General features: G+C 40.5%; 1 long non-coding RNA gene across 4 annotated transcripts in view; it reads left to right on the plus strand.

Moving 5' to 3' along the window:
* Positions 1–7,250, plus strand: part of LOC109503059 — a 237,481-nt gene extending 230,231 nt beyond the window's left edge. For 2 of the 4 annotated variants that reach the window (XR_002161945.3, XR_006584273.1), the window contains exon 7: positions 358–689. This is a non-coding gene — a long non-coding RNA (uncharacterized LOC109503059). Of the gene's footprint in view, positions 1–357; positions 2,095–3,198; positions 3,817–5,754 lie in introns of those variants that run through there. The other 2 variants (XR_006584272.1, XR_006584270.1) reach the window with 2 other exon arrangements.
* Positions 7,251–11,630: the final 4,380 nt, after the last annotated feature.

Consider the following 11,630-nt stretch of genomic DNA (forward strand, 5'->3'; position numbering starts at 1 on the left):
TGCTGTACTCCAAATCCATGCCATCTGCTCTGAGGCTTTGCTTCCCTTGGGATACTCTCAGCCAATGACTGAGCACAAGGGGGGTACTAAGGCAGGCCCATACCTGTGAGATGCTAGATAAATTGGTACTAGGGCTCTCCATCAACCTAGCCAAAAATTTCCTAGCACTGTGCTGCAGTCTGAGACTGCTAACCCAGCACTCTGTCCTTCTTTTCCTCTTGCCTTCACAGGGTCAGCCCTGTTCTATGGTCTGACAGCTCTCCTTGCCTTCTCTGACTCCACCTCTGTTTCTCTCGCAGACATTTTCCAGTAGATTGCTTGCATGTCTAATTCCATCTTGGCTTCTGCTTCTTGCAGGATGAGGTGTAACAGATTTGTGACCTTGAGATTGCATACAGGAAGCATGCAGCAGGGAGACTTCTTCAACCCCAACAACTGATGAGCATTTCCTTGCTTGGGGTACAGAAGAGAGTGGTTGGACAGTGCATCAAGGAAGTATTAATTTGAACAAGAGGGGTTGGATCTACCTAATGGAGCTGGAAAAGATCTGAGACTCTTATACATACAGTTAGCACCCAATCTTCCTCCAAACCCTAAGGTCAAACACGTGATCTGTTCTTCCTCATTTCCTGACTTATATTTCAGACTGTTTCTTGTTTTTACATTATTAAAGTTACTTTGAAGATTCACTTTGATCTGATTTAAATGGAAATAAATAGGAGTAGAAAGAAACGGTTTCCAGTGCAATTTTCTGCCCCTTCACCTCCAAACACTATGTGTGCATCCAGTCCATACTGAGACGTTGGGCATGTCAGATGAGTAACTTTGGTCCTTTTTACATGATTTTGTCTATTCTTTACATTTCTATTCAATATTTAATAGGAATGGGAAAAATAATAAAAGTAAATGCTTTTTACATTCAAAATAAAGGTATATTTTCCATGTACATATTACATGTGATTTTCTGAACTAGACAATTTATTGAGAGGCATAGTAAACTCTTTAAATGTAGACATTCTAATAAATCATCCCCAGGAAAGAGCACATACAGCATCATGAATTTTTCAGTTTCAGAATTTAAGCAGGCTGGACTGTTACAGGGAACTCCCAGAAGGCCAGTCTCAAAGTTAGTAGTGAGACCTTATACACACCATGCAAATTTCATGTATTTGCCATAAAAAATATCAGCAGAGAGAGGCTGGCAGCAATAGGGAGTGTTTAATTGCAGCCAAATCCATTTATGTCTCATGAGTTTTGTCAGCAGTCATGTATGGAGACCTGAATTGACTGGCTCCCTACTCTAGTTTTATGCCAGTAGCATTTTGGTGGCCCCTACTGACTGGTGCTCTGGACAGCTGCGTAATGGCTCACCCATGAATCTGGTCTGTATCATCCCAATCCTGGGGTATAGAATGGACTCAGCCTGAAACACTGTGTCATTTCTATGAAATGCCCCCTGGAGAGCCTGGGTGCCATCTGGCCAGAGGAAGACTGGGGAGAGGGGAGCCTGCTGGAGCTAGATGAAGGGATTTGGTTTTGGTCATGTAGCTGGAAGAGTGAAGTATAGTTGTGGTAGAAAGTCACAGGTTTTTCTCACCATCTGAGAGGGAAAGTCTTCAGAGAAATAAGGGAGGTGGCAGTGCTTTTCAATTTTGCCATTCTTACCACCTGCAAAACATTTGGCAAAGTATGGAGACTTTTTTTGTGGTTGTCACAAGTGGTGGATAAGTGCTACTGGCATCTGGTGGGTAGAGGCCAGAGATGCTGCTAAATATCCTATAATGTTTGGAACAGCCCCACAACAAAGAATTTTCTGGTCTAAAATGTAAGTAGTGCTAAGTTTGAGAAACCCTGCTAGACCCAGGATTAGCTCTAGTCCTGGGCTAGGATAGATTATGGGTGTTTTCTTTCCTTTCTAGGATAAAAGCTTTCCTACAAGGCCCACATCTCCCTTTGCTTCAACCTTGGCTTACCACCTTCTCATCTGAGTCCTGCAGCATCTACAGTCCGTTCCACATCCTCACCCCATACTGGTGGAGAACATGCATGGCCGGAAGTTGGGAGGGAAGGGAAGGCAGAGAGCTTTGATCTAAGGTACTCCCCATCTTCACTGGCTTTCATTTGTACCCTGAGGCATTCACAGGAAGGAAATGTTTTATAGACTAACAAGGAGACTGGGCTCAAGAATTAGTGGGGTCCGGATTTGTGCAGAGGAGGGAAAGATTCCAGGAAAGAGGCTCCTTATTAAGTTATGTGGGAGAGGGAATGTGTGTGGTATGCTTATGTTCCATTTGTCTAAATGTTTCCATGAAGTCAGAAACATTACCCAATATTCTGACTATCCATAAATGCATAACAAATCACCCCTAAATTAGCAGCTTAAAGCAATTTGTTAGTATCTCTCACAGTTCTTGAGTTGGCCTGACTCATCCAGGTGGTTCTTGCTTGGACATCTTACATGTGGTTATAATCAGATGGCGGTGGAAGGCTGTAGTCATCTGAAGGCTCGACTGCCCTGGATGTCCAAGACAGCTCACTTGTATGGGTTGCACTTACTGTTGGCTCTCGGCTTAGAAACTCAGCTGAAGTTGCACCTGGAACATCTCCATGTGGCTTCTCCATGTGGCTTGGGCTTCTTACAGCAGGGCATCTGGCTTCTAAGAGGGAACATATGGAAAAGCAAGCTGCAAATCTTTTTGTGACCTAGCCTCAGAAATCCCAGATTTCAGATGGTTAAAATAAAGTCACTGAGGCCAGCTCAGATTAATGAAGAGGGAAATTAGACAACTTCTCTTGATGGGAAGAGTATCGTGTACACACGCAGGGAGGGAAGGGATTGATTGTTGCCATCTTTGACTGTTTACCACCTCCTACTCTTTGATGCCTCAGACTCTTCTTCCCAACTCCAACACCCCAAACAAGAAGGCCTAGCATTATGCTGTGCCAAGTAGGTGAGAGCCAGTATGGAGTAGTGGTTAAGACCATAGATGTTTAGAGGCAGGGAGACCTGGGTTTGAGTATGGGATTTTCTACTTAACAGCTGTGGATCTTGGACAATTTGTCTAACCTGTTTGAGTCTCAGTTGGCTCATTTGTAAAAGGGTATTAATATATATGTACCTCCCTTCTTTGTACCTAGTTGGGGGTGAGAAGGGTGTTGGCCTCAATGGATTCCTTTGGCTTTCTGGCTTATATTTAGGTTCAGGCATTGAAGGATCCAGCAGGAGACTGGAGAACACAAGGCAGGAGAGTTTAAAATATTTAATCCCACTGGAATGCTGCAGTTCTGTCATTATCTGTGACATTTCATGACCACAGCTTCTGCAGGGCAGCTCACTTTCCTGGCTCCAGCTCTCACTGTTCCTCCCCTTGCGTCTACAGGCCTAGAGGTAAAAACAGCTTCTCAGTGTTGCTTTTCTTGGGTGCCTCAACATCCCTCCTTAGTTCCTTTAACTCCCCCCATCCCCATGAAAAGAATTCCTTCTGTAAATTACCCCAACATTTAACCTCAAGTATGATTCAAGGAAACCAGCAGTTTCCTCCTGAGGCTGTAAGGGCTACATCCACCAATGACTTCCTATTGGTCTCAGGGTGGAGCTCAAGCTCCTCTTCACAAGACACCCACAGCCCTGCCAGATCTAGACCCTGCCTGCCTCTGCAGTCCCACTGTGCTGTTTGTCTCCTTCTTTGTATCTGGTACCTGACCCTAACTCAGTTCTTAAAATGCTCATTCCCTTGGGGCGCCTGGGTGGCGCAGTCGGTTAAGCGTCCGACTTCAGCCAGGTCACGATCTCACGGTCCACGAGTTCGAGCCCCGCGTCAGGCTCTGGGCTGATGGCTCAGAGCCTGGAGCCTGTTTCCGATTCTGTGTCTCCCTCTCTCTCTGCCCCTCCCCCGTTCATGTTCTGTCTCTCTCTGTCCCAAAAATAAAAAAATAAACTTGAAAAAAAATTAAAAAAAAAATAAAATGCTCATTCCCACCTCTCAGCTTTTGGATGTGCCTTTATGTCTTCCTGGAAATCCTATCCTCATTATCCTTCTTCCCTTGCAGAGTTAACTCTACTTACCCTCAGCTCAAATGTTGCCTTCTTCCAAAAATCTCCATAAATCACTAGATTGTGCATTATATTAGTTCTTTAGATTTCCTTCATACTTGTATCACAATTGTTGCATTTGTTTGATCAGTTTGTCTCTCCTACTAGACTATAAGAAGGAAGGGATTGAACTCACAGAAGCAGAAAATAGAGAAGTAGTTACCAGGGGCTGGGAAGTGGAGGAAATAGGGAAAGCTGGTAAAAGGGTAAAAATTTGAGCTATAAGATGAATAAGGTCTGAAGATCTAATGTATAATATGGTTACTTTGGTTGATAACATTATATCATATAATTGAAATTTGCTAAGAAATATGTGAGGTGTTGGATGTGTTAATTAACTCACTGGGGGGGGAATCCTTTCACAATGTGTATGTTTATCAAATCATCACATTGTACACTTTAAATATCGTACAATTTTATTTCTCAATTATACCTCAATAAAGCTGGGGGTGGGGCAGAGTTAAGGAGCGGGCACCGGGTCAATTTTGGCTTACTTTTATATCCTCAACATGTAACATGGTACCCTAGTACATTGCAGAAATTGTTAATCAATGTGTATAATCCAAAATCCCAAATCTTATCACTGGAGGATAGAACAAAGTGATTTGGTGCTTCCAAGGTCATTTTAAGAAATTAGACACTGTGTTAAGGACTTGAGTCACCAGATTGCATATAAGTTAAATTGCCCCTCTGCACCTCCAATTCCTTTTGGATATTTTTAGAAACCATGTGTCCAAACAAAGCTCTGCAAGGAAAATTTATACCCCTACCACCACCACGTGTGTGGTATGCAGCAGAGCAGAAAAACAATCAGAAATGCACTTGATGAAGAAGAAAACAGCAGAATGTGAGTCCCTGGGCAAAGCATCTTGGAGAAGCCAGCCCAACAGCTGCTTGCATTAAAAATGATTGCTTTATATTTATGGCAGACAGGCAACAATAAGCAGTTTATAGCCTATAATCTAACACAAATGACTTGGGAAAATAGTCTTAATAGATAGTTTAGCTGAGTGTCCCAGGGCGTTAGGAAGCCCAGCAGGGAACACTCAGAATTGGCCTTTATTGATCTGACAAATCCTCCCCGACTGGCTGCATGTTAAACCATTTCTCTGCACAATTTTGTATTCTCCCACTTAAGGAAACTGCAGAAGACCTATCAAACGCCGGGGGCACAGACTCTCCTAGGTAGTCATCCCCAGACTATCTTCTGGCTTCTTAGAAACCAAACCCTCCTCCCTGGGCTGTATCAAACCAGGGAAAATGAAGCGTGACCTTGTAAAATATCAGTCCCTGCCTGTTTTCCCCCCTAATTGTGGGGATGTTATCATGGCAAAAGAAAAATATCATTTTCCGCACTCCATTCTGGAAAACGATATCCATCTGTGGGAACGCTGAGCAGGCATGACTGCTGTGGCCAGGCGTGGTATCAGACTGACAGGTTGAGTGAGAGTTTGGTTTCCATAAGGGGTCAGCAGAAAGAAAGGAAGTAGGTCCAGGGGAATTCGAGTTCTCAGTGCCCTTTCTTCTGGCCGTCTAACCGTCTTCCCTTGGGCCTTCTTGCTGTTCGGTGATGTCCATTTGAGCTCAGAACACCATCTTATATCATTGGATCCTATGTTGTACACACGTATTCCTAGCTGGACTGCATCCTTCTTTTTTAGGCATGCCTCAGACCTCTTTGTCTCTCTTGGACCACATTAGGACAATCCTTTCTATTAGAAAGGACTAGAAAATAGTAGTTCCATCTACGAGAAAGAATGCAGCCTCCTACTTTTAACCACAGGTAATATTTTGTATTGCACCAATCCCCCCCCCCCCCACCGTGTTAAACTGGTCTGACCTAAACTCCTGTTTCTCTGTCCCTTTAATGATTAAGAATTTAAGATCCAGTGCTAGGGAATTAGGTGCCAGCATTCCAGCTGTCTCATTCCAGTGGTGTGGTCTTTGGACAGTTATTTAACCTCTCAGAGCTTCAGTATTCTTATGTGTAAAATGTGGATAAAAATGATACCTATGTCACGGCGATGTTATAAAGACTGATTGTGATGTGTGTTAATGTCGTTTGTACAGTGCATACAAATAGTTAGCACTCAATCAATGTTAGATTCTTGCTGTAGTTTGAATGTTTATGTATCTTCAAAATTCAGTTGTTGAAATCCTAGTGGCCAGTGTGATGGTATTAGGAAGTAGGAGCTTTGGGAGGTGATAGGGTCCTAAGGGTAAAGCCCTCAAGAATGGGGTTAATGCTGTTATAAAAGAGACTCCACAGAGCTCTCTCACCCCTTCCAATGTGTGAGAACACAGGGAGAATGTGATATCTATGAACCAGGAAGAAGAGAGACCTCACAAGAGTGTGACCATGCAAGTGATTTGATCTTGGACTTCCCAGCCTCCAAAACTGTGGGAAATAAATTTTCTTTTTATAATCTGCCCATTCTGTGTTACTTCGTTATAGCAGCCAAATGGACTAAAACAATTCTTCTCTCCCTTTCCTTCTTTTTCTTCTTTTTTATGAGGGTAATCTCATCTTGGCCTAAAAATACTTACAGAATGTTTAAAAAAAAAAAAGTAGATATTTCTGCTGGAGATGATTGTCCTAATGAAGTCCAAGAAAAAGAGTTCTGAGACATGGATCTTTCCTTGAGGAGCTTGTAGTCCAGTTAGTGATAAATGTGTGCAATACAGGAAACAACAATATAAGACAGTGAGCTCTGAGTTCACAGCAAAAGATCAAATGCTTTGAGCACAGGAAGAATGAGCTCTGTGAGCATGAGAAATCTTACCAGAGAAGCAGTGTCTTCAAGTTCTCAGAAAAATTAACAGGAGGATAAATACTCTGGATAGAAAAATGACATCAATAAAAATCTTTAGGTAAGAAATAGAGTAGTAAGTTCAAAGGACAACAAATAGACCATATGACTGAATGGTCCTACATATGTTTGGCCAGTAGTGAAATATATGGCTAGAGAAAGCCTTTGCTCCATTAACCATAGCTCCCATGGGTGTTTTTACACATGAACTTGGGCTGTTCAATGTCATAGGATAAACATAGTATCTTTTTCTGCAGCTTCAACTTACTTAAAAATTAAATTTTAAATGCATCATGTTTTCATTAAAATAAATCCAGATATAATGTGGGGTAGACTAAAAAATTCACATAAAAATTTAGGATAAATAATGAGAATTTATAAGTACTTTGCATTTTATTTTATTTTATTTATTTTATTTTATTTTATTTTATTTTATTTTATTTTATTTTATATGTTTATTATTTTTGAGAGAGAGACAGAGAGACAGAGAGCAAGCAGGGGAGAGGCATGAGCCACAGGGAGACACAGAATCCGAAGCAGGCTCTAGGCTCTGAGCTGTCAGCACAGAGCCGGATGCGGGGCTCGAACTCACAAGCTGTGAGATCATGACCTGAGCCGAAGTCAGATGCTCAACAGACGGAGCCACCCATGTGCCCCTATAAATGCTTTGCAATTTATTGTAAGTATCTTAGAGCTATGTCGCAGATCTTATGGAGACTCTTCATGAGAGTACTTGGTAGTCAAAGTTTGAGATTCACAACTAAACCAGTGGTAGACATTGCATAGGACAAAAAGGGGTATATTTTGGGTCAGAGGAAAAAAAAATGATGACATGTTAGATACCAAATCCTTTTTCCTAATTTTTATATAGAGAGAATGAGGTTTCAAGAGAAGGCAGTTTTTGCCTGGGGGTGCACAGGTAAGGCTCGCCAACCAAGACATAGCTCATATGTGGGGTGACTGTAATATAATTTGTTTGCCTGCTTCTGAGATGCTCTCTCAAAATTAAACCTTACAAGTTGCAGTAGAAACCTTGTACAATGGTTTTGATAGCTGGTAAGTTTTCTATGTGAAATGTAAAGTTTCCCATTCAGGGATACTGACCTAGGTACCATTTACAGTCTGTGAAAGGCATGTAGGAAATCTATCCCTGGCAGCATGTCATTTGTTGCTGAAATTGTGACATTTTAGATCTCCAGTCTTTTTAGCTTTCATTCTGATGGTGTCAGGTGAAGTGGCTTCTGGAGGTCTAGGGTGACCAGTGAACGTTGAATCCTACTGACAGTCAAGAGTCCTAAAGACATAAGTCGGTAAGGAAAATCAACCCAGCTTCAAGAGCAGTGTCTACATGGGTCCCAGAGGAACATGGAAATGTCACCTACTCCTATGGTGTCCACACCACACTGTAGCAAGATGGAAAAGCAGAAATGATACATTTTAGCAAATAGAGACTACAGAAATCTCAACCAAGTAAGGTTTTCTTCAGACTCTAAGGAAGTTTTACAAGCCACAAACTAGAAGAAAATACTTACAATTCACTTACAATTATATCCAGAAATTAAAAAGCTTCTTCATAAATCAATAAGGGAAAGATTAACTCAAAATATAAAAATTGATAATTCACAGAAGAAACCTGAAAAAACATTATCATGGGAAAAAAATCTCAACCTCATAGTAATCTTGTAACTACAAATTAAAACCATAGTGAGAGAATATTTTATATCAGATGGAAAAAAAAGTAAAAGGTCTAACAAAACCAAGTTTTGACTTGGATATTGAACTCAAGATTGGAACACCTGGGTAGCTCAGTCAGTTGAGCATCTGACTTTGGCTCAGGTCATGATCTCGCAGTTTGTGGGTTAGCCCAGCATCAGGCTCTCTGCTGACAGCTCAGAGCCTGGAACCTACTTCAGATTCTGTGTCTCCCTCTTTCTCTTCCTCTCCCCCACCAGTGCTCTCTCTTTCTCTGTATCTCAAAAATGAATAAACATTTTGAAATGTTTTTAAAAAAAAATAAAAGAAAGAGGGGTATCTGCGTGGCTCGGTCAGTTAAGCGTCTGACTTTGGCTCCTGCCATGATCTCATGGTTCATGGGTTCGAGCCCAGCGTTGGGCTCTGTGCTGACAGCTCAGGGCCTGGAGCCCACTTCAGATTCTGTGTCTCACTTTCTCTCTGCCCCTTCCCCACTCTGTCTCTTCTATATCTCAATAATAAACATTAAAATAAAAAGGAAAGTCAAGATCATATTCTCTATCAAAATGTTTTTGGCTATAAATAAGCACAACCACTTAGGATAGTAATTTGTCAATACTTAATAAAGTTAAAGATTTCCAAATCCTATGATCCAATAATTGCAAAACAAGCATACAGCCCAAATAAACTTCCACAAATGTGTGCAAAGAATATTCATGCATCAGTAAGTTATAACAGTGAAGAACTAGAAACAACCTATACTTACAATAATAGAAAAATCATAAACTGTTGAGTTTTTGAGGTTTTTTTGGTAATGGAATACTACACAGCAATTAAAATGAATGAGCCTGATCTGTATTGATCAGCATATTTAAATCTTCAAAATATGTTTACTACAAGAAAACAAGTTGCAGTGAGTAACCACAATATGATGCCATTGGTATAAACTTTAAACCGCAGATCAATAGTGTACAGTTGTTTTAAACAACCCAAAGTATAAATACATGAATGGGAAGGATATAAGCCATCTCCAAATATGAATTACCTCTGGGGAAGAGAGTTGGGAAGGGGTAAGGAAAAGTTTTAACCGAATCCTCTATGACTCAGAGAGGTTAGAAATTTCCCATGAGAAATCATACCCTGGGCTTGGTGCTTGGACAAGTATGAGCCTAAATTTACACAACTTGGATGACATACAAATCTCCACCTGAGAAATTGTTTAGAAAAAAAAAAAGCAATATTGGACTGATGAGTCCCTGAAAGCACATGATAGAAATACTTCCACAACTTGGGGTATCCAAGATTGACCTACCATACTTATGCACACATAAATCCCTACTGATAATCAGCTCACAAACAAAAATTAAAAAATACACAACCTAGAATGTAGTCCATCATGAGGGAGAGTCAGGAGACACCACTAACTGGAGAATGAGCCTTCCAAGAAGCTGATATTGTAGAACATTCCTAAAGAAACTAAATAATAATCAAGAAGTTCCAATCCATATTGAAGTGGGCCTTCTCAATATCTGCCCAGTGCCATTTTAGAATGGCTATAGACCAAAGACTGCTCTGCATCTTCCTTTCTCCCATTTCTGAATGGATGTGTTCATTGAAATTATCCTGCTGGTATTCTACCACAGTGTTGGGGAGAGGAGCAGATATTTGTCTTTTTGGTGTATCAACCTTAAGGCAAAGAGGAACCATGTCCAGATCTGAGGGAGTTTGGATGAAAGGACTGGATAGACCTTTGGGTAGCTTCCCTTGGGGGAGGGGAGGGCTTGAATGTGTTCTACAACTGGGAGGAAGAGGGAAAAAGAGTATTCAGTGATTTAAAAGTAGAAACACTTCCCCAGCAATTTTCTGGCCACTTATGGTTTGTCAGGACCATGCGACTATTTCTAAGCAATGGATTGTAAGTGGAAGTGACATGGGTTACTTCCGGATTGAATCATAGAAGAGAAGGCATAAGATCTCCTGCCCTTCCTTTTCATTCCTCAATGACAGTGGCAGCTCCACCTTGAGATAGTTTAGCCACTAGATGGAAACAGCTGGATTGCCAGATCATTGCTTAGAAGGAGCTGCAGACTTTCCATGAGAGAAAAATAAACTTTCATGTGTCAAGCTAAAACTCATATTGCATGTGACTCTTATACACAACTGCACACACACACACACACACACACACACACACGCACACACACAGTGCTCATTGAAAAAAAGATCACATACAAAAAAGAAAACTACGCTGGGAGGCAATCCACTGTGAGAACTGCAGATATAACAAAATGAGAATTAAGGCCCTGAAAGTCTGAAATAATGGAACTGTATGATAGAGACTATATTAAAAAGTACATTTTAAATATTTGAATTGCCATTTACAGAGATATAGGTACTATTGGAAAATTTTTTTAAACTATTTAAGACAAAATCAACATGCCTTAAAAAAATTTTTTTAAGTTTATTTTTGAGACCGAGAAAGACAGAGCATGAGTGAAGGAGGGTAGAGAGAGAGGGAGACCCAGAATCCAAAGCATCAACAGGCCTTTTAAAAAAGGAAAAGCATTACATTTGAAATTGAAAAGTCAGTAGAAGACACACACATATATGTTTACTCATTTTATGACAAAGATGAAACTGAAATGTAGTAGGAAGTGAGGTTTCTTTTAAATAATTAAATGTTTCATCAATTGGATACCTATATGAGGAAACATTTTGATTTATACCTTGCATTATAAAAAATTCCAGATGTGTTATACATCTAAATATAAAAATAAAGTTTCTACATGACAACAGGAAATATTTTTAGGCAAAGATTTCTTAAGTAGAATAACCATAAAATACTAACAATAAAAGACAGTTGGACTGTGTTAGAAGTAAGAAATTGTTTGTCAAAACATACCACTATGAAAGTGAAAAGGCAAGACATAGGATGTGAGAAGATATTTATAGTACATACATCTGATACAGGATTGCTATCCATAATATCAAAGGAACTCCCACAGATTAATAACAAAGACATAAACCCAATAGAA

This window comes from Felis catus, chromosome A1 (assembly GCF_018350175.1).
Source record: "Felis catus isolate Fca126 chromosome A1, F.catus_Fca126_mat1.0, whole genome shotgun sequence".
NCBI lineage: Eukaryota > Metazoa > Chordata > Mammalia > Carnivora > Felidae > Felis > Felis catus.